At 36.8% G+C, this 24243-nt stretch overlaps 1 protein-coding gene across 9 annotated transcripts in view; it reads right to left on the bottom strand.

The window, feature by feature from the left end:
- The window catches only part of LRRC4C (leucine rich repeat containing 4C), a 1215827-nt gene that overhangs the window by 588474 nt on the left and 603110 nt on the right, over positions 1-24243 (bottom strand). For 8 of the 9 annotated variants that reach the window (XM_086677650.1, XM_086677649.1, XM_086677647.1 and 5 more), the window contains one exon: positions 7558-7680. The gene's annotated coding sequence lies outside the window, so the exon portion shown is untranslated. Of the gene's footprint in view, positions 1-7538; positions 7681-24243 lie in introns of all 9 variants that reach the window. The other variant, XM_086677644.1, reaches the window with a different exon arrangement.

Below are 24243 nucleotides of genomic sequence, written 5' to 3'. Positions count from 1 at the left end.
TTACTGCTATAATTAATCAAGCAATAATAGTAACATTTTGAACACCATTTTAAGAGTTTTTCATAAAGCTCACTCATGCCTCACAACCACTCCCATTTTGTCTCTCCCTTGTTCTTGTTTTGATTGCTGGCAGATTATTATTATTTTTTTTTTTACAGAAATATATGTGTTGGTTTTAAACAAAGTGGATTAACTTGAAAGGTCTGGTCTATAATAGTACATGCTGCAGTCTATTCCATATGACAGTCATAGTGAACGTTTCACAACTAAAAACCCTTAGGCAGTGTCTACAATACCACTGATCTTTAGGCTAAAAAGGGAATAAAATGGTGTATGCTTTTTAAGGTTTACTAAATCTTTTTGTTTGTTTGTTTCAATAAATTAGAAGAAAGAAACCAAGAACAGGAGGGAAGAAAAAAGCAAGGAAGGAAGAAGAGAAGAAGGTATAAAGGAACAAGGAAGAGAGGAATGAAATTTGAGTATTTGTGATAAAAACAAAAACTGAGGGTTACATAAACCTTGCAGGAAAAGAACAATTTAAAAAATACCTGTCAAGTTTCAAAATAATGAGTCTCCCCATTAATTGCAATGATAATATATTTGTAGACTTAGAATTTAGTGAAATCAGCTACAATTTTATAATTATCACACAGTTATACAATCGATGTTGTTATGCTAATTAACACATTTCTGTCTGGATAAGATAAGAGATGGTGCCCAAGAATGAATGCAATTCTGTGATTCACAGGCTGAATTCTGTTAATGTCAGATGAGATGTATGAGTAATAACAAAACCTGGGTGTGAATTTCAGGCCCATTATGTTCCTGTAGTTACAACGTGTCCTTCAACTTTTAAACTTCCAGTCTTGTAATTTGCAAGTCCTTTTCATTAGATTCCAACTATCATAAATTATTTAACAGTTAATTTGACTTTTACTTTAAGAGGAGTGATACTGCTAAAGGGTATTATTAGGGATCTTATTGATGTCCCTGCAATGGCATCTCTTGGTATAGTTTATGAGAGAAATGATCCATAGCCACCATTTACTCTTTTTCAAAATATGCGATTTAATATGTTTTCTCATCACTGTACAATCCTTTTTAAACAATGCCTTTGTACACTGGGCATAGATACTATAAAGAAATCTTCACTTGAGATGAAAAACAAGTGCTTCACCGGAAGCTCCAGGACTATTCACTATCCTCTGGTAGGATGGAGGGCGGTGCTGTCTTCCCAAATGACTCAAGACAATATAATTTCACCTGTTCCTAGGAAAACAGCTTCATATCCTACTCAGATATTTTTCATTTAATCCCAAATGATTTGCCAGGTTCTGTCTAAAATAGACTGGTGCATCTAGGACAATGCAAATTTCACTTCAACCTTTATGCAAATCCCTCCATCATGCATTATCATCCTTTCACACACAGCCATCTGTAGAATTAGAGGATCAGTGGATATTGGAAAGAAAATGAGTTAAGAAGAAAGGAACTTCCATGGGAAATCAGGTTTGTCTTCATTCCTATAAAATCCAATAACCTCTTCCAAATTATACGTGACTGTTGGTGTCTTTTATTCTTTCCTGGTAATCTTCCTAAAATGTTGACCTCTGGATATAACCTTACTTGAAAGATGAAGGACCAGACTGAATGATGCTGAAAGTTGGTAAGGTTTCAATTTTGAATTTGGGTCTCTTTTGCTGTAACGAATTGAATTATTAGCTACAAATATTCATTCCGCTGGAATCATTTCCTATATGTACACCATTGTCATGGCCCTATGGTGTACTGAGTAAACTTTCCAACCATGGATTTTAGTTTTGGCCCTGTGACTTGCTTTGGCCAATGAGATGTTGGTGGAAATGACTTGAGCAGATGCTTGAAATAGCCTGTATGGTTATTAAGCTTGTCATCTTTGCCTATGCCATCATCATGAGAAGAAAATATCTTAAGTAGCCATAGTCTTTGAGCTCCACACACAGATATGAGCCTTAGAGCCACCACAGCTGATGCTTAGAGACCCTGAACCTGAATCAGAGACACTCCAACCAATGTTCAGATTTGTAAGTGAGATATAAAGGTATATTGTATGCCTTTCTGAATTCTTTTTTGATTGTTTATTAGCAAACAATCTACCCCACCTGACCTCTGCTCTGAATAAAAGAACTGGGGGCACCTGGGTGGTTCAGTCGGTTAAGCATCAGACTCTTGATTTTGGCTCAGGTCATGCTCTTGCAGTGGTAGGATTGAGCCCCACATCGGGCTCTGCACTGAGCACGGAGCCTGTTGAGATTCTCTCTCCCTCTCTCCCTCTGCCCCTCTCCCCTGCTCACTTTCTCTCTCTTTCTTTTTTTAAATTTTTTTTTTCAACGTTTATTTATTTTTGGGACAGAGAGAGACAGAGCATGAACGGGGGAGGGGCAGAGAGAGAGGGAGACACAGAATCGGAAACAGGCTCCAGGCTCTGAGCCATCAGCCCAGAGCCCGACGCGGGGCTCGAACTCACGGACCGTGAGATCGTGACCTGGCTGAAGTCGGACGCTTAACCGACTGTGCCACCCAGGCGCCCCACTTTCTCTCTCTTTCAAAATAAATAAATAAACATAAAAAAATGAATAGAAGAACAGACCAAAAACCTTGAAAGCAAAGTAAAGCTATGTTACCTGGCAGCATTTGTGTAGGTAGTAGGGATCAAGAGGGAGAAATTTGGGTTTATATTACTTTCTCTGTTCCATAACTTTTAATACTGTTTTTTTTTAGCCACCCCAAATAAACACACACACATCAAAGATAAAGCATGCTTGCTATGGGGATGTGACTGCAGGACAATTTCACAAATCTTCATTAGGATTTCCTCCCCTTAAACCACCTGTAATAAGCAAATGATCTAATTCAGAACTGTGATTCATTTTTGCAAAACTAGTTCTGAGTCAAGGTTGCTAGATCCTCCCTTGACTTGAGACAACCCCTTCTGTGTTTCTCTTATACAGAAATTTTGGTATTGTCATTGCTGGCTGGGGGGGCAGACAGGTGCTATGAGGTCCTCCACCTCCATATCAAAATGAGGTGGCTTTTACTTGGTGCTGAAGAGCTTCAGAGTATTTCCTTCTATGCCTCAGTCTCTGCCAGGCTTATCTCTCAGATGCCAGCATGAACACTGAGAAACAAAACCCTACCCTTCCATATTTTTCAGTTTCTTTAGAGAAATTTACATATTTTCTGGATTACAAAATCCTTTCTGGCACAGCGCTCTGTAACAGTCGTTGAATAGGGTCAGGAGGAGGAACAGAGGGAAAAAGGAAGGAAACAGGGGATCTGACTTGTCTTGCTCTTGAGTGCATAGTTCTGTAGTTAGTCACCCTAAAGTCTATCCCCACTGTCTGCTCCTGCTCTTTGTACTTGCTGACAGCAAGCTAGAAGAGTCCGCAACTACGTGGAAAAGAATGGTTCTTCTCCACCACACATCTGCAGGGGCAGTATTCTCTCTTCTGGTTTACCTATCAATGTGATCCCATGTATTTTCTTACTTATAAAGTTCTTCAAAACATCTGAACTGTCTAAGACATGCCCTCTGATACTGGTCTGTGTTGCAGATCTATTCTTTTACTGTCATAATGACATTTAAATATAAATGGAAAGGATGTAAAAAGCATGTGTTCAATCTGCTATCTTAATCCAGAAGTCAATTTGACAATTTACAAAGGTTTGATTAGAGGCACATAATTTAGCTTTTACTTAAAAAACAAAAACCACACTGCAACAGGGATTGGAAGTAGTTGAGCATGAAGCCAAGTCAGGTTTTTTGTTTGTTTGTTTGTTTGTTTTCCCCTAAGTGATCACACTACAATTTTTTATATTTGGGATTTTCAAAAAGGGACAAGTGGAGTGAAAGTAAGACAGATGACAGCAGCCAGTGCAGGCACAGAACTCTTTGCATGGGAGAAAAGAGACTGATATACAGATATCTATATCTATAGCTTTCAATTTCTCTCTTATCTCATCTTATAACATGAAAAACATTGCCTTTATATATGTTATCTTATTTATTCCTTACAACCTGGTGAACCAGCTAATCCTATTGCCATTTTAAAAATGAGAAAATTAACTAGAGATGTTATATAATTGTGGAAGTTCACCATAGACACCCAAAGCTTAGTTTGAACCTAATTTCTGTGTTCTCCGTTGAGTGATTTTGTCCCTGAGTCCTCAGGTTATTCCAAAAAGCACTTCCTCATAGGCATACATCACCGGTGTGGGGCTCTACTTTTCCTCAGGATGAATTCAAAGCAGCTGGATGTGTATTCAATTTTAATCAAGCAACTAAACATTTGTTTCTCTTCCTTTCTCCCTTCTAAAGTTCTTTGCCTCTGACTTGGTGGGCCATCTGAGTATACTCTGGTGCTCTAAGATTTGCAGTCTCACTTACCTCTGAGGATAAATGCAACCTCAATACTTGCTGCAAATGTTTAAGTTCTCAACATTTTCAGGAATAAAAATATCAAAATTAAATACGAGAAAATATACCAAGGACACCATATTTACTAGCAGGTAGCTTGAGTGATACTGCTACTACTGTTAAGAATTGAATAATGAGGGGCGCCTGGGTGGCTCAGATAGTTCAGCATCTGAGTCAATTTCAGCTGCTCAGGTCATAGTCTCACGGTTCATGAGATCAGGCCCCATGTAAAAGAATTGAGTTAATGAGCAAAGATGTAACTTTTCTCCTCATTTTTATTTTTTGTCTTCTAATTTTGTTCTGTGACCTGTAAGGCCCATTTCACTTGCCAACAATGAGAGTTTCTCTAGCAGTTTTAAGAAAATAGTTTATTAACTTATAATGTTTCTCCCTTCAAATCTCCTAAAATACCATGGATATAAGATACATACTTAGGTATAAAAAAGATAATCTGAGAGGTACTAACATTTCTCGTAAAAATGCAAATTAAAAAAATTATAAGCTCATGGATAAGTGGGGTTCACAGGTAAGAAAGTGAAAGAAATCAAGTCTGAAGTCATAGACCATCCTTTCATTATTTAACATCTATAGCTATAAATAGTTTAGTCTAGCAAAAGTACTGAAATAAAATTAAACTTTTGCTATAACAAATATAATGTTTACTTTAGGAAAGCTATGAGCCAGAAATCAGTTTAGTCTCTCCTTACTGATAACTAGTCTCTGTCATCCAAAATGTACACAGCCCATTACACACCAATATCTAAAGTGGTTTGGGCTTCCCCCCATCCTAATTTCCATGCTCTTCAGGTGCAATACAATAAAAATGAAGGTCATAAATTTACTTTAGCAACTTCTTAAATACATCTTTCATCTCTCTCACTCTCACCTCTCTCTCCCTCTCTCTCTCTTAAGTGGCATGCTCAGTAAGTCAATGAGATTTTTAAAATAAAGTTACTCTGCTCCTCTGTAATTCAGATATATTTCTAAGATTTAGTGGCTACTTGTCAGCTCAATTCAGAAAAAAACCTCATCCTTTGTTGAATCCATGTTAAATGGGAACATAGAAAACACACAAATGTTTTCATAAGATGAAATAAACAAGTATACTAAATACCTGTTAACTATATACATTGACAAGTCTTTTTATTCAACATTTATTGAGTTAGATACCTCCCAAAGTCATAACATATATGGAGCAGATATTCTCTGGACATAATCCATGTCTACCAAGTGTTACAGTACAAATCTATAGACATGATAATAGAGTCACACACTAGATGTCATATTAGCACACATGTGGGGTATATTATTGCAGCCAAGAGGCTGCAACAGGCAATGATAGGCCAAAACAAATTCAAGTAAGAGTTCTATATGTGCCTGAGTTTTAAAGAATTTAAAGGTTGAGCAACATTTTTTTCAGATTGAAAAGAGCAAAGACAGTAAAAAAGAATATGGGAAGGTCCTGAAATGTTAAGTAACTAATAAAATCGGGGCAACATTAGAAAATATAGAAGATTAAGACTGCAACCATAAAGAGTGGCTAGATTACAGTGGCTCTTAACTGTATGATAAAGCAGTGTTTGCCAAAGAATTCATGATGTGGAATCATGTTATCTAGAATGGATACCCTACAAGTGGTCTGAACAAGGTTAGAGGCAGGGGCAAATTTATTACATTGGCAGTTTTTATGCAGTATGTTCTCTTTTGAAGTTAGTATTCACAAATTAGAATTGTTGTAAAATAGGATTTTATTACCTTATAGCCCTAGAGAGACATTAACACCCTATTGTGTGTCAGCTCAAATACTTTAATGCTTTCTATGATAATCACCTATTCCCATATATGTAAATTTGAGTTCTTTTGTCAATTTTGATTGGCTGAGGTGATCACAAAATTCCACATATAACCATGTTAGAAATTGGATGCTAACACTTAACTAAAGTGCTAATTCCTTTCTGATGTGTCTGCGCTGGCTGCAGGATTCTCTCTGAGGTGAACATGAGATCCGAGTCCCCATATTGCACATGCTGCCTTAGCTAAAGGAAGCCAAGGGGATTCTCCCCTAGGACCACTTCAAGTAGAAGCAACCAAAAGAACTTCCAATCAAGAGAACATACTGCATTGTCCTAAAATCTCTGTAAAACACATCTTCCAGGGACTCAAGTCTATGTATTTAAGTCTCACATCAACAAAGCTTTCCATTTAAATAGTCCCTGTTGGGAAAATGCATTAGTGTTTGCGATCTGTTAATTATAAATAGGCAGACTACTAATTCCTCCTGTAAGGTTTCCAAGACATCCTGTGAAAATTAATCATGATAGATTTTTTTTTTTTACATTTTTGTTTCTCTCCAATGGCTAATTATAGCTCCAATGAGTCTAATAAGACTGTGCCACAATGCTTCTATTGATAGTCTTTAGAATCGCAGGAAGCCTAAGGCCCAACTTATTTAATCAGAGGTCTTGATTTGTTTGGAAAATTACCACAATATGAGCTGTATTTTGTCACTCGGGGCCTATGTGATGAAGGGCTGTGAGTCCTTTTGTTTTCCTTGCTCCGGATGAGGATTATTTAAAGATTTTCCCCTACCACGAGCATTCTGGTATAAGGGAATACAGCACATGCAGCTACTTTGGGGGTAATAAAGCAAAATATCTTGGTTTAAAAGAGCATTGTATGCTGTTGATAATAAACTGTAATGATTTTACAGCAGTCTCCTCTAGTAAATACTGTGTCTGAGTCTTTCACATTTAGAAAATCATTAAGTTATTCTCTTGAATCAGTTAATTTCTCCCAAGTGTTCTTATATCTTGGGAGTCCAAGAAGTGTTGCTTGAAAATATGAAGAATTAGAGTTGCTTCTGAACATACAGAATATGAACCAAGCATAGTGCTGCTGGAATGCATAATCCCATATGCACGTGCACTTCCTGTACTCCAGATGCAACTTTGCCCTGGCTTCCATAAAATCACCATCAGAAACACTTAGAAGAAATATTATCTGTGCAAAAGGTTCGCAACCAACAGAAAGGTTATATTCCAGTTGAAAAATTATTTAGAAAATGAATATGCAAGTAATTTACCTTTTGTAATGAAACACACCTGAATTTCATGAAGTCCCTCTGCTAATTCAGTGAGATCTGTAGGTGGATGGTGCAGGATGGGAAATAAAGCTGCCTTATGAAGAGAGATGATCTTCTCATGCTAGACTCCCTTCTCTTCCTTCTGGAACAGAGAATGAATTGGGTTCAGTATGGTCTCCTAGATAGCAAACAGGCTACTCATGTTTGTTTAACATTCAAATGGAATGTGATGATTCAAGGCATGGAGGTAAAGCCCTGCAATCTCATGAGTTTTGTTCTAGCTGGTAAAAAGGCTATGGCTTTTTTTCCCCTCTGGTGGCTTTGGTGAACTGATCTTTGTTTCCCTCGCTCCACCAAGTAGCTCTGAAGCTCTGCATACTTTTCGAATTTACACTTAACATAACTCTAAGAATCAATCATTAGGCAATAAACTTCAAATGTTTTACTACTTCTCCAACATGTGGCCAAAGATATTCTACTCTCAGCTCTACTCTAGTGCTTGTTTAATTTGATTACTGGGGAAAAAATGATGTATTTCATTATTTTTATCCATTGAAATAATTATAACATCCATAGAGATGTTTCCAGGAGGAAGTAAAAGAATGGAATAAGGTTTCTCTGTATGATTGAAGTTTATTCCTCAACGATGATGAGCAAGTTGAGCAGGCGTGTGGGCTAGTGGGAAAAGAAGTTTAATAGCCAAAGAAAAGAAATGGCCTTTTTTGTTGTGTTTTAAGTCCAAAAGGAGAGGTTTAAAAATGTTTGAATTATTAGATATCTCAGTTCACTCACCTTTGAAAGAAACCAAAAATGCACAAGAACACAAGAAGTTACAAGAAGCTACAAGAAGTAATGCAAGGTGTTTCTCAAAAACCCTTAAGAAATAATGCAATTATTATTGTTTAAAAGTTTGAGGGGCTCACAAAAAAAAAGAAAAAAGAAATGAGTAAGAAATACTTCTTAGTAAGCTTTGTTAGTTCCTAAACTAAGTAAATAAAACTATTCAGTTCAAAAATGACTGCAGTTAAAAGGAGTTTATCTAAGCAACTGAAAGAAAAGAAGAGAATTTTCAAGTCCATCGATCTAGTACATAGTAACATCATCCTTATTATCAGTAACAGTAACAAACTACATTAATATACCCAGTCATAAATTGAAAATCTATGCATGGATTAACTGATTTAATCTTCACAGGAAACCAAATAAATAGGTCAGTACTACTACAGCCCTTATTATGAATCAGGAAACTTGAGGCACAGAGAGGTTAAGTATATTGTCTAAAGTTATACTCTTAGGAAGTGATAGAGCAAAGGTTTAAAACAAGATTGTCTAGAAATAGAGTCCATGATTTTAACCAGGAAGTGTGGTATATATTTTAAAAGGTATATACCAAAATGTTATCAAATTGGATATACTTAACTAGTGGAAATGTTGGTCATTTTCAACTTCTTTGTGCTTTTATGTACTTTTCACATCATCTATTACAAATACAAATACTTCTAGAATTAGGAATAAAATATCTTGAATATACTTTTAAAGAACTCTTACTAGCTTCCACACCTCTCATTTACTTTCATAAAAAAAACTTTAAAAAATAAATGCTATTTTTCCAAATATGCCCATTTCTGTATTAATGTCTTGTGTTATTAAACCAACAGAGCACTGAAATAGCCTTCATCAGGGAAGTGGTTCACAAATCAGTCCCCTATAGATGGCATAATCATAATTCAGAAGTCTTGCATTAGTTGAAAGGCAACCAATACATGCTAAGAATCTCATAATGAAAGACATATAGACACTGGACTATAGATTTTGGGATATTTGGGGAACAAACATGCAGACAAATAAATAAGTTCAACAAATATAAAGTACAAAGATACTTTGAAGTTAGGAATTAGAGCGATTCTCACAAAAGCCAGCAGAAGGTGGTTGGGGAGATGGGTGACATAGATAAAGGGATTAAGAGGAACAAACTTCCATTTATAAAATATGTAAGTCATGGAGACAGAAAGTACAGCATAGGGAATATAATCAATAATCTCGTAACAATATTATATGGTGACAGATGGTAAGTATACTTATCGTAGTGAGCACTGAGTAATGTATAGACTTGTTGAACCAATATGTTGTATACCTGAAACTAATATAACATTGTATGTTAATTATACATCAGTTAAAAAAAATAACATCAAGAAAAGTGATCTACAGGGACTAGGGGATGTAAGAATGGTCAGGCATATGTTATTTTCCTGGATAGCCTTACTAGCCATCATGTCTCTAGTTATCCATTATGAGACTCACAATTCTGCACAGTGTTACCTATAAAAACAAACAAACCAAACCAAACAAAAACAAAAAATGCCTCTTCATTCGTATAGGATGGAAGGGAGAAAATAGAAACTATATCAGTCTGTGAAACTGGGAAATTCCAAATAATAGGTCTCTATACTACAAGCATTATAAGTGTTAATGTCTAAGGGCTCTTGGGAACTATTAGGCAAATCTATGAGACTTATTTCTACAAGTAATGCTGTTAGAACATTCAGTTGTGTTCTCTAAGAACAGTAGTGAAACCCGTCAAATAATCTAGGGAAGCCAGAGCTATAAGAAAATCAGATCCTGACTCAAAGTCTGTAACCATAAGTTACTGCCAAAGCCACAAAAGGTGCCAATATTAGTAAATGAGGTTTGGTATCTGTCCTGGGAGCAAGTACTGGACAAATGACCCAAGAACCATGTACTGAGTTCTCCTAATTCATTTCTCTTGAAATAGCTCCCACTTTCTTCCTTCTACCTCCTCAATCCTTCATTAAACAACATACCTTTTACTAAAGATAATTTCTCTACTCCAACCCTTCCCACCTAATTTAAGATTGAGGTCCTTCATCTGTGTTTTCACAATGGTTCCTTCCCTTGGTAGCACTCAATGACTTGTGATCTTACAAAGCAATGATGCACTCTAAAAAGAAATAGATATAGATATAGATATAGATATAGATATAGATATAGATATAGATATAGATATAGATATAGATATAGATATAGATATATTTCACCAGAACACTGCAGCAGAGAATGCAAAATATTAGCAATGATTACCAGGTATGGAATCTTTATTTCTCCATACTCATTTTTGTTACTATTAGAAATGCAGGGGAAAAAATGAACATAGTAATTATGTAGAAAGTCACAGCAGAGTTATTTTGTGTCAGGTAGAAATTTTTGCATAAGCAGTTTAAAAAAGAAATCCTTCCATTTTCTTATAAAATTAACATGTTTATTTGAGAAGAGTATTTATGATATATCCTTAATTATCAAAATAGAGGTAATATAACTGCAAATATTTTCAAAAGAAAAGTCATATATTTTATTCTTGGGTTATAAAAGGCCAATTTTGATTTCAGAAAAAAAAATGTTTAAAATCTTCCAATTAGACCTGTAGGATTTTAAGAAATAATTATGCCATTTTCATCTAAGAGAAAAGTAGCAAAACAAGTTAGGTAAAAATTACCTAGGACAACTGGTAGTTCAAAGAAAAATGTGTCCTTTCCTCCTATGTTCCTAAAATAGTAACACGAAAATATATTATTTTAAAATTTAGTATTAGCATATGTTGAGTATATGCAGGTCCCCTAAATGATGATTTTCTTCAAGTATTTTTGGAACTGGAACATAGGGGTACTTTGGTATTATACCCAGGCTTTGGGGATCTACTTGAGAGAAAATACGTAAATTTCACTAGTCACTTCGCATGCCTTGGGTAGGGGGTCTGGACAATAATCAGGGTGGCAAAACCATTACAATAAAGGAGAGAAAAGAATAAATGTCTCATTGCCAAAGGAGCCTAAACTCAAGAACAGAGCTGTACCAGATGTTCAAAATAGTATGGTCATGCATTTTGTTAAGTTACATGTCAAGAATATAGTACAAACTGAATGTCTCAGTTCACAAAAGTTCACATAAAGAATGCTGATTTTAAAACAATGAATGAGTTTGGAAAGCAAAAGAAAAATAATATGTTAGGATGAGAGAGATCACTTTAGCTATGTTGTGAGGAGATAAACTTTTTTTTTTTTTTTTTAATTTTTTTTTTCAACGTTTTTATTTTTTTATTTTTGGGACAGAGAGAGACAGAGCATGAACGGGGGAGGGGCAGAGAGAGAGGGAGACACAGAATCGGAAACAGGCTCCAGGCTCTGGGCCATCAGCTCAGAGCCCGACGCGGGGCTCGAACTCACGGACCGCGAGATCGTGACCTGGCTGAAGTCGGACGCTTAACCGACTGCGCCACCCAGGCGCCCCGGAGATAAACTTTTAATTGATGGGATCAATGATTTTGTGATAAGCAATGAGACTCAGTCCTGCAAAAGCCCAGGTTCTTTAGAAAAGTTATAATAAATGAAGAGTTTGTATTTAGAAAAGTTAGTGTAAAAGAGAGCAATGAGAATTAAATATGACAGCTGACTTGGGGAAAGCAGAGGAATAAGGAAGGCTTCTGATGGACCACCATAGATACCATACATGATAGGATTCAGGCAGTATCTCTGAACAAATTGGATCAGTGGGCAGACAATAGAGAATAATTTGGATACAGTGATACCAGGTAGCTTTTAAGAAAATGAGAATTTAAACAATGGTAACAACCATGGAAGAACAGAATACTTAAGAAGGGAGACTATTAGCAAATCTAGGTGAAAATCAACAATGATGAAAGTGTGATGAAAAATGACTCTAAAATTTTGGAGTAAGAAAGAAAGAAGAGTCTGTGATTGGGATATATGAATGGAAATGAAGAGGGTGAGGTAGACCGGGGTAGGCAATGAGCTAAAATGAGGTTGGTTTTGAAAAAGTATGTTCCAGATTAATATGAGAAATCTGAGAGAAGATATTCTATGGAAAATTAAGATAAGGTCCTGGAGAGATGGTGGGAAATCTAGTTAGAAATGCATATTGGAGGGGCACCTGGGTGGTTCAGTTGGTTAAGCATCTGACTCTTGATTTCAGCTCAGGTCATGATTTCAAGGTTTGTGGGAACAAGCCCTGCATTCAGCTCATGTTGACAGTAAAGCCTGCTTGGAATTTTCTTTCTCCCTTTCTCTCTGCCCCTCCTCTGCTCACGCATGTGTGCTTTCTAAATAAATAAGTAAACAAACAAACAAACAAACAAACAAACAAACAAACAAACAAAACAGAACAAATGTAGATCTGGAAACCATAGGGATTCTTGGTCATAAATGAAACCATTAAAGCAAAGAGATACACAGAAAAGATCTATGAGTCTTAGAGATAATTCACAGTTAGCAGGTTAGAAAAACAACAAAAGAATATCTTATTAGATAAACTAAAATGGTAACTTTGGGATCATCTAGGTGGCCTTGTCAGTTAACCATCTAATTTCGGCTCAGGTCATGATCTCGTGTTTGGTGAGTTTGAGCCCTGCATCGGGTTCTGTGCTGACAGTTTGGAGCCTAGAGTCTGCTTCGGATTTTGTGTCTCCCTCTCTTTCTGCCTCTCCCCTTCTCATGCTTTGTCTCTGCCTCTGTCTTTCTCTCTCTCTCTCAAAATAAATATTAAAAAATTAAAACTAAAAATAAACAAAATAAGCCAAATAAACTGGTAACTTTGATACAAAATCAAAATATATTTCCAATTTTCCATAACTCACCTATAAATAATGAGTAAAAGGGAAATAAATACATGGAAAATTACTTTATACTACTTTAAGAGGCTATCATGTCTTTCTTCAAGACATTGAGTCTTTCTCCTGATCCATTTGCTAATATTATTAATCTTACCTGTAAATAAAATTTTGGACATGGATTTTCATTTAGCCTGACCAAAAAGGGAAAAAAAAAGTGTGTTTATATAATGGCAAGCTTCTTGGGAACGGAGGATCAGTATTTGCTGGTTATAGACAAAATACTATACAACACCGTGTTCCCTCTAAATGAATAACAAATTGGGGCGCCTGGGTGGCGCAGTCGGTTAAGCGGCCGACTTCAGCCAGGTCACGATCTCGCGGTCTGTGAGTTCGAGCCCCGCATCAGGCTCTGGGCGGATGGCTCAGAGCCTGGAGCCTGTTTCCGATTCTGTGTCTCCCTCTCTCTCTGCCCCTCCCCCGTTCATGCTCTGTCTCTCTCTGTCCCCCAAAAAATAAATAAAACGTTAAAAAAATATATAATTTAAATGAATAACAAATTAAAACGTGACCATTGTTATTAAGCTAAATTCCTTCAAGTGTGTAGGAATCAAGCTCAGACTTAGAAATACTATTATTAATTACAATGTCTTTTTTTCCAAACATTAGAACTTGCATCTGAGCAATGGGATTCCGATTCTGTCTGCCATCTGTACTGTTGGCTCTTCATCTCTACGCATGTGGTTTTCAAGTTCCTTACTTGAAATGATCTTTGTCCTTTAAACAAAGGGCTACAGCCCAGGGTCTGCAGGTACAAGATGCTGACTTGCAGCATCCATCTAGTGCACATCAACCACAGAAGTTTAACAAATCACTTTCTTGCCTGCCCTTGACCTTGTCCAGAATGCTCTGTGTGCAGGAAATCAAGAAACCTGTGAGGCCATATGCTGGGAGTCAGCCTTTGACCATTTTCCCCCATCCAGCTGTCGCCCTGAAAGTAACATCACACACACATACATTTTTCATACACATGCAAGTGTCTCAAATTTTGGCCACAGGGGAACCGTATTCAGAAATTATATATTGGAGTTGTTCAAAGTGAGATAATTTTCAAATGTGGAGTTTGGGAGTTGTGAGTAATCATAGATACTCTCTCAATTTATATGATCTAATTTTGATTCTTAAAAAAATAACAATATGCATGTAATAAAATCAATAAAATATACAGTAGATGCATAATAAAAGTCTCTGTTTCTCTCTACCTAGAAGTTACCAGTATTAGCAGTTTCTTTTACATCCTTCCTTTTATATGCTTATAAACAAATATAGTGTCCTATCATTTTTGTAAATTGAAATCATATAATTTATATTATTCTGCTTTGGTTATAGTTGGCAAAGAAAGCTAGAATCGTTGCACATCAACACATACAGGCTTACCTCACTGTTTTCAAGGACCATGTAATATTTCACTTTACAGAATTATTATAATTTATTTCATCAATCCCCTACTAGTGGACATTTTAAATTATGTTCTTTTTCCGATAATTTTCTCCTGTCCCAAACAATTCTGTAATGTTTAGTTTTGTGCATCTTAGCATTGTTTTGTGATTATATATGTGGAGTAAAATAGTATCAGGGAAGTTCTGTGTTATCCATTTGTTTTATTTTTATAGCTTATTTTATTTAAAAATGTTTTAAATATTTACTTTACTTTTGAGAGAGAGAGAGAGAGAGAGAGAGAGAAAGAGACAGAGTGCAAGCGGGAGAGGAGCAGAGAGAGAGGGAGACACAGAATCTGAAGCAGGCTCCAGGCTCCAAGCTGTCAACACAGAGCCTGAAGGGGGGCTTGAACCCACAAACCATGAGATCATGACCTGATCCGAAGTTGTATGCTTAACCAAATGAGCCACCCAGGAACCCCTCCATTTGTTTTAAATATAAGCAGCAGCATAGTAGAGTTAAAAAATAACTGACTTTGTAGTCAGGCTGACCTCAGTTTGAATCTTAGTACAGTCACTTACTTCTCTGAGTTTCTTTTGCATAGAACAACCCTTCTCTGAGTCTCAGATTTCCTCCTTGCAAAATGATGATAAGTCCTTCACAGTGAAGATTTTGAGGTTAACTACTTTAAAAGATACCATAAGCAAGTATGTATTCCAAAACTCATAGCTAAGAGAGAAGGTAAGAGGAGGAAGAGGAAAAAAGAACAATCTCTAAGTTCAGAGCTTTAAAGTCAGAATTGGACTAAATGTCAAATCATCTCGATTTCAGATGAATGTTTTTCCAATTAATTGCACTGAAACTTTCTAGGCTCCATTTCATCATTTGTCTTTGCCCATTGATTATGAAGGTATCTTCACCTTGTCTGCCCCACATGGTGCAATGGCTGAGAAACTTTTGGCAAAGTCCATATAAACAACTGAAAGAAGTCTAAGCAGAATAGGACTGTTTTGTTGCTCTATGGTCTCTTCCAACTGGGGAAGTTTTTAGGACAACGCTCAGCCATGACAGCAGTTATGGATTGAGGGAGAGGCTTGACTGTGGTCACAGATGATACACACTTGATCAATACCCATCATCTGTGAACCAGGGTGGTGACTGGCTGGTTATTAAGAAGCATTCACTCCAGTGACATCCATCTTTGTCTAAATTTACTCCTTTAAAATGCCACGTCACAATCAGACTTTCACATTTGTCTGAAGGAGATAATCATCATTGTCTTGAATATATATATTCTTGACAATGGCCTTGTGAACTAGACAAAGGAATTGCTAACGTTTATGTTGGGGTGGGGGTGTTGAGGAAGATAAGTTTTAGAGGCATTAATCAATTGGCCCATATCTTTTAGCTCCAAATTCACTTTTCTTTCTACCATATAATACTGAATGCCATTGTATTTTTTTCATGTTTATTTATTTTTGAGAAAGTGCAAGTGGGGAGGGGCAGAGAGAAAGTGGGGCAGAGGATCTGAAGCGGACTCTGTATTGACAGCAGCAAGCCCAACATGGGCTTGGACACACAAACCACAAGATCATGACCTGAGCTGAAGTCAGGTTCTCAACCAACTGAGCCACCCAGGCACCCCTACCATTGTATTTTAATACAAGACAATGATGATGTGGTCACAGATCTTCCTCTAGTTCTGCACCCTTAGCTCTTTTTGGAAAAAGTAGCCTCCATTCATATACTTTCAGTAATGCCACACTGGATATAACATAGACTGCTCCACATGGCTATCAAACCTCTCCTTTTTTCAGTCCAGCATTTATGAATAGCCTCATCTCTATCATCTGTGAGCTTCAGGCTCATCAGACTATGTTTCTGTCTCTTAAATATTCCATGTACTTCTTCACTGCCATGCCTTACCTACTGGCTTTCCTTCAACTTAGAGTTGCTTTTGTCCATTATCCACCCACATAAATTATATTCTTTTTTTTTCTAAGCAAAGCAGATAAAATCTTGACTGATAAGCCCTTCCTGATTCCTACAGTCCAATGAATTATCCCTTTTGCATAAAGAAAAACAAATACGTATATACCTATAGTGAACTCACATATTTTTCTGCCTGTCTTAAAATTCTTTATATTTCACCTCCCTGACCAATTAGAAACAATTTATGTGCAAGGCTCATAACTGTGTCCCATAAGAATTGAACACCTACCTAGGCATATTTACAGTTCCCTCCAACTGGTGTGCTCTTCCTCACTAGGCCCTATCCAATATTCAAGGACCAGTGGAATACCTCCTTCCCCATAAAACCTGTTCTAAGTTCCTTTAGAGAGACATATTCTCTTTTGAATTCCAATACCATTTTAGGGCAATTTCCTCTCTTTTTTTTGGTTAAATGTTTGTTTGTTTGTTTGTTTGTTTATTTATTTATTTTGAGAGGGGGGTGGGGAGGAGCAAAAGGAGAGGGAGACAGGATCTCAAGCAGGCTCCACGCTTAGTGCAGAGCCATATGTGGGGCTCTATCCCACAACCTTGAGATCATGACCTGAGCCGAAATCAAGAGCTAGAGGCTTAACTGACTGAGCCACTCAAGGGCCCTGGAAATTTTCTCTTTCTTATACTACAGTGGTTTTAAGTATATTTCCATTCTTCCAAAAGATTTGAGACAGCATGTAGGCGCAGACTACACCTATTTTGTTTAGCACTGTCTCTTCAGAGTCCAAGGCACAGGAGACACTCAACAACATATATGGAGAAACATAATCTTCTTGCTCAAATCATCTATGCTTATGTCTAATACATTTTTAATCTTTCAGTGACTCTTATTCAGAATTCAGTAAGTTTTATTTTTAACCATATGCAATTACCATTCCCACGGGCACCTGGGTGGCTCAGTTGGTTGAGCGTCAGACTTCAGCTCAGGTCATGATTTCAGGGTTCGTGGGTCCAAGCCCCACTTCAGGCTCTGTGCTGATAGCTCAGAGCCTGGAGCCTGCTTCAGATTCTATGTCTCCCTCTCTCTCTGTCCCTCCTCTGCTTGTGCTCTGTCTCTCTCTCTCTCTCTCTCTCTCTCAAAAATAAATAAACATTAAAAAAATTAAAAAGAAGGAAATTACAATTCCTCAGTTCACAAACAGTTGAGTATATGCAATTTCATTTGGTTCAACCTAAAAGTTACGGGTTGAATGGAATGATGGATAGATAAATGAATGAAAATTCCTCACAGTTGTAAGTCATAGCATGCGTGCATTATAAATCACAATAGAAATATTATTTCATTTGATGGAAAGTCATTGGGAGGTCAAGGAGGGAGAATTTGCATTAAAGGACGTCACTCTCCTACATGGAGAAAAACACATTTCAAATACATCATTAGCCACAGGAGGATTAGTACAGAATACACATCCACCAGGCTTTTTTACCACTACATTCATTTTCCTTTGTGTTCACCAAAATGAAAAATCCCTGTACCTGAGTAAAATAACAAGCTTGCGTCTTCCTTTGTCCTTCCCTGGTGAGCATTTCAGCTAGGAGAAGTCATTTTGCTACATTCCATTCTCAAAGCTGTGCTGGAGAAGCCAGAAAATCACAACAGCTCAGAAGTCAGGCCAACTGTACACGTCAGGAGACCACCTTTGCTATGGGACATATACACAGCAGTTGCATAAAGGGTGTGCATTGCCCATACCTTTTAGCTGACATTCCCTGGCGTGTCCCAGATACCATTAATGAGCTGGGTTTCCCTCCACGGTACCAACAGGCCTTTTTGGAATTTACTTCTGTGTCACTGCAGCATTGTGTAGAAATTAAGGCATGGGTTCTAGAGGTTGAAATCACAGGGTTCAAATCTCATTTTGTAATTTTTGCTAAATTTTGCAATCTCTCTGCACCTTGATGTCTTTATTTCTAAAATTATTTAAAACTAAAGTTATATTATGGGGCACCCAGGTGGCTCAGTCTGTTAAGCATCTGACTTCGGCTCAGGTCATGAGTTCAGGTCATGATCTCACAGTTTGTGAGTTCCAACTAGACTCACTGCTGTCAGCCTCTCAGCACAGACCCTGCTTCAGATCCCCTGTCCCTCCTCTCTCTGTCCCTCCCTCACTTGTGCTCTCTTAAAAGATAAATAAAACATATAAAACGCTAAAGTTATCGTAAAGGTTTTTGTGACTGTGATAATGCTTTAGAGGAAGCCAATTTAACAGATTCTCTGTTTTATAGTGGGTGTTTAATAAATGATAGTTTATAAAAACCTTTCTGGTTCCCTTCTACATTGTTTAATATTTCCCTGGACTGAGAACAGAGGTCCACATATACTAGATGCAGAGATGGAATACAGAAACCAAAGAATTTAATTTAAAAAACCCAGAAATTGAACATATTGCTTGGGAAGCAATAATAATAAAGTAGAATAAGAGGAAGCAACTGCAGAAAGAAAAGGAGAGAGAGAGAAAGAGAAGAGGAAAAAGCTATCATTTCTTTAGCACTCATTGTATACCACAGACTGAGTCCCATTCTTGTGTTGAGGATCACATAATAAAGTAGACTAAGCATTTCAGAGTAGAGAGAGAATAGAAAAGACATAAAAAATGAGAAAGAAGAGATGAGAAATTTAAGCATCAGTCCTGACAGATTAATATCCTGATAATAAAGATTGCAGAGACCATGAAGAATAAACATGGAGGGAAGAAAATGATTCAAATAATAATTCAATTTCACAGAAATAAAGAACATACATTTCCAGGTTTAACGGACACTCATGTGCCCATCACAATGGTTGAAGAAAGGCTCACACCAAAGAACATCTTCGTAAATTTCAAAATATTGGTGGGAGAAAAGAAAAAGCTGAAGAAACTTTTTAAGATAAAAGACAACGCAAAAAGGATTCAGAACTATAATGGAATTGGAATTCAATAAAATACTAAAATCTAGGGTAAAAAATTGAGTAACTTCCTTCAAAACTCAAAAAGAACAGGTAGGTGGCCTCCAATACTATAGCCAGCCAAACTACCAGCTAAGTACTTAATATTTCTGTGGTATTTGATATATGGCAGGAACTGCTGAAAACATACTACGCATATTAGCACATTTGATTCTTCAACAGGCCTAAAAGTTAGGTATTATTATTAGTCTCATTTTACATATGAAGAAATGGAGTGACGAAACTCTTGAAAATAGTGTGTCCTAAAGTCATACCATGCCTATGTGTGAAAACCAGAATTTAAAAAAAAAACCACAATCTCACTTTAACCAAAAATAATATCCTGCATTTTAACCAAAAATAATAAACTACTAGCCAAGCAACTATTGCCTCCATTAGGTGTGGCTTTATCATCCTAAGCATAAAACCACTTCATAATAAATTCTAGAGAATGTTTTCCCAATCTGTAAACATGTACTTCAGAAATAATTATAGATTGCCTATATGGTTCTTATGTTTTTCTTGCTACTTAAATATAATCAGGTAATTGATCAAAACCTAACTTTAATTATTATATGGATTTCTTTCTATTTCCCCTTCCCAATGGTCTTTTTCTAATTTTACTAAAAATATTAACCTTCTCATAGGCTCCATTTTCTTATAAATTTGACGAATGTGTCTACACACTGAGCTCATCCTTGCCCTGACTTAAAATGCAAACATATTCAGTAGAATAAGAAATATTTCAGTAGGATAAGAATATTTCTAAAACTTTGGTTTAAAAACATGCTTCCAAGAAATGTGACTTTTCCAGTGACCCAATTATTCTTTAAGCTTCTCACATCCCCAGGATGTACACCACCTAACTGAAATAGTTTCATAACCACCCTTGTTCTTCACATGTTTAGTGACACCACTCAAAGAAGCACATCAGTCACCTGGCTAATAAGCATTCTCTGAAGCCCATGGAAACAGAGGGAAATTCTCCCTTTATTCTTCCACTGTGAATTATGTTCCCTAAGCATGTATTATTATTATTCTTATTACCCAGTTGAACTAGTATAATTTGCAGTTGGATAAATCATAAGCCAGTGGATTCTCAAGCCTCCCCAACTTATTATGTGACTTCATCCAAAGATTTTACAGCAGAGAGCACTGGGGATATTACAGATGACTCAAAATTATATATTTTTTTCCTCTCTCCAAAAGCTGTAAAAGTGCAAAAACTCCTATGCAGAAAACTCACATAAATAATTAGCACTGCATTGCATTGCTCAAAAAAATATTTAAAGTAATCCATAAAAGTGCAGGGTTAGCTCACTAGAAAGTGCTGGTGTTTCCTAGATATTCAAATATATACTGGTTCCTAAATCAATATTAGAGGTAGACAAGACATTTTTAGGTCTAGTCACCCAGGATCCAACACCCTATCTTATAATAATAATACTCTAATGGATTGGGGAATATAGAACCCATTCTCTGTTCAGACCATACTGTAGGGGACACTCTCTTTACTTTATAACCCAGATTGAAGGCTGAGTTTAGCTAATCCACAATCCCATTACCTGGCTCCCAGAAATGCTTTAGCAAATTATACACCCCCTAACTTGACCTAGCTAAACAAGAACTTTTGTTCAGTACTTGGGAGAGGAGAATGATTAGGGATATTACAGATTTAAGATTCTTAGAACAGCTATGGTGAAAGTATGTTGCAAATAAAGCAAACCCACAGACTTAAGTTCAGAAGTAAAAAGAGAGTGAGGAAACAAGGTCTGCTCACATCACTTGACCTATTGGATCAGCCTCTGGAATTTTGAATTTTGAGAGCCATTCATTTTTAAACCAGATTGACTTGGTTTCTCAGGTCCTTGTTAAAAAAAAAAGTCTTAATATTCTACTTGACATGCAATTATGAGGGTATGTAAATTTGAGTGACAGATTTGTTCATACATGAAACTAGAAATCCTGGGTGTACTAAATACTAGTTTCGGGAGTGTGGAGATAACTAAGGCATTATTTTCATCCTCAGTCTACAACGGAGTTATTTTCCCAGGATCCTTGTTGAGGTTCTTCACTTTCTTATATAAATTTCACAAAACCCATGGATATAGTTGTCAAGATTCTAATGCTCAGGCAAACAATATTTAATTTCAGTTTGGTCAAACTATTGCTAAATCAGTTCAGAAATGTGAGATGTATAGGGTTCATTAGATTGTCAGATTCATTGTTTATTTTGAGATTACTCTTTCAAAATTTTTTTTGTTTTAATTCCAGTATAGTTAATTTACAGTGCTATATTAGTTTCAAGTGTACAATATACCAAGAGGTTGCTCTTTTAACAAATAATAAAGTTTCATTGTGTTTACACAGGATAAAGCAGTTCTAGAAATCAGATTTCCTGTTGTTCTGGCCTTGCTACTTGACAATGGTAAGTTTCCTGAACTTCTAGGAAAATCAGGGCCCTACGATATCCCTAATGTCCTACCGCTCACCTTCAGTGCTATAGAGTGATAATTTCTAGATGCGTAGGGTTTCTCTTATTTACATTAATAAAATAGAAAAAGGCTTACCACCGTTCTTGTTACCTGCTGCTGTGTAACAAGCCACATCAAAATGTGATAGTCATGAGAAAACAAAAGAAAACAAAACAAAATATTTATTTTGCTCATGAAGCTGCATTTCAAGAAGGGCTTATTTTGTTCCACTTTGTCTCAGCTGACTGGCTTGAAGAATAGGGCTGAAATCATCTGAAGGGTCACATACTCATTCAAATGTCTGGAACCTGGGATGGAAGGCTCCAGTTGCAGTGTGGTGGGGGAGGGCAGGGCCGTTGGGGTTCCTTGGGCCCCTCTCTTTCTCCATCTCCATCTCCATCTCCATCTCCATCTCCATCTCCTTCTCCATTTGAGTTGCTCTCCAGCTCCAGCTCTACCATCTGTATCGCTGAACTCTCTAGCAACACAGATGCAGGGAAGCTAGACTTCTTGCATATCAGCTCGGGGCTCCCTTGGCACACGTTCCAAGAGAGAGGCAAACAGAAGCTACAGCACCTTTTCTTGTTTTTTGTTTTTTAATTTTATTTAAATTTTAGTTAACATATAGTGTACTACTGTTTTCAGGAGTAGAATTTAATGATTCATCACTTACATATAACACCCAGTGAACAACAGAACAAGTGCCCTCCTTAGTACCCATTACCCAGGTAGTCTATCCCCCACACACTGACCTCCATCCACCCTCAGTTTGTTCTCTGCCATTAAGAGTCTCTTAATGGCTTGTTTCTCTCTCTCTCCTTGTTTTTGTCCCTTCCCACGTTCACCTGTTTTGTTTCTTAAATTCCACACATGAACGAAATCATATATCTCCATCTGACTTATTTCACTTGGCATAATACACTTTAGCTCCAACCGCATTGTTGCAAATGACAAGATTTCATTCCTTTTGATCACTGAGTAATATTCCATTGTATGTATATACCACATCTTCTTTATCCATTCATCAGTTGAGGGACATTTGGGCTCTTTCCATAGTTTGGCTATTGTTGCTATAATGCTGCTATAAACATTGGGATGCATGTACCCTTTCAAATCTATATTTTGTATTCTTTGGGTAAATATTAGTAGTGCAATTGCTGGATTGGAGGGTAGTTCTATTTTCAACTTTTTGAGGAATTTCCATACTCTTTTCCAGAGCGGCTGCAGCAGTTTGCCGTCCCACCACCAGTGCAAGAGGGTTCCCTTTTCTCTGCATCTTCACCAATACTTGCTGTTTCTTGTATTGTTAATTTGAGTCATTCTGACAGGTATGAGGTGGTATCTCATGGTTCTGGTCAACTAATCCTCGACAAAGCAGGAAAGAATAGCCAATGGAAAAAAGACAGTCTCTTCAACAAATGGTGTTGGGAAAACTGGACAGAAACATGCAGAAGAATGAAACTGGACCACTTTCTTCCACCATACACAAAAGTAAGTTCAAAATGGAAGAAAGATCTAAATGTGAGACAGGGGACCATCAAAATCCTAGAGAAGAATACAGGCAGCAATCTCTCTTACCTTGGCCATAGTAACTTATTACAACACATGTCACTGGACACAAGGGAAACAAAAGCAAAAATGAAGGATTAGGACTTCATCAAGATAAAAAACTTCTGCACAGTGAAGGAAACAATCAACAAAACTAAAAGGCAACCTACAAAGTGACAGAAGACATTTGCAAATGTAGCACCTTTTTTTATTTACTCTCAGAAATCACAGAGCATCATCTCCAATGCAAACTGTGAACTAAGGCAGTGACATAAAACTGCTCCCTTTTAAGGAGAGTGGAGATAAAAACTGCCTTTAATGGAGCAGTTCTGAGATTCTAGAAAAGTAAGTGAGATCATAAATGTTACAGCCATTTTTAATAAAGACATCAAGATCACCATACACAATTATATGTGAGTTGCATGTATCTGCATATTTTGACTTTGGTCATTTCATTTCATTTTAGTTCCACAAATGTCTGCATCTGATTGCTATATGTAATACTAGAAACAGTCATTATTTCTCAAAAACACAGCACCACGCAGGTAGGAAGAAAGGCATACCCTAGTTTTGTGCTAGAAGACAGAGTGAAGCCAGCCTCAAATTTGAAAATTTCCTTCATTTACCCACATTACAGAAAACTAAAGAGGACTTCTGGATTTGAGTTGGGTAGAA

Source organism: Puma concolor, chromosome D1 (genome assembly GCF_028749965.1).
Source record: "Puma concolor isolate L17-30 chromosome D1, mPumCon1.1.hap2, whole genome shotgun sequence".
NCBI classification, from domain to species: domain Eukaryota; kingdom Metazoa; phylum Chordata; class Mammalia; order Carnivora; family Felidae; genus Puma; species Puma concolor.
This window is presented reverse-complemented; position numbering and strand designations above follow the sequence as displayed.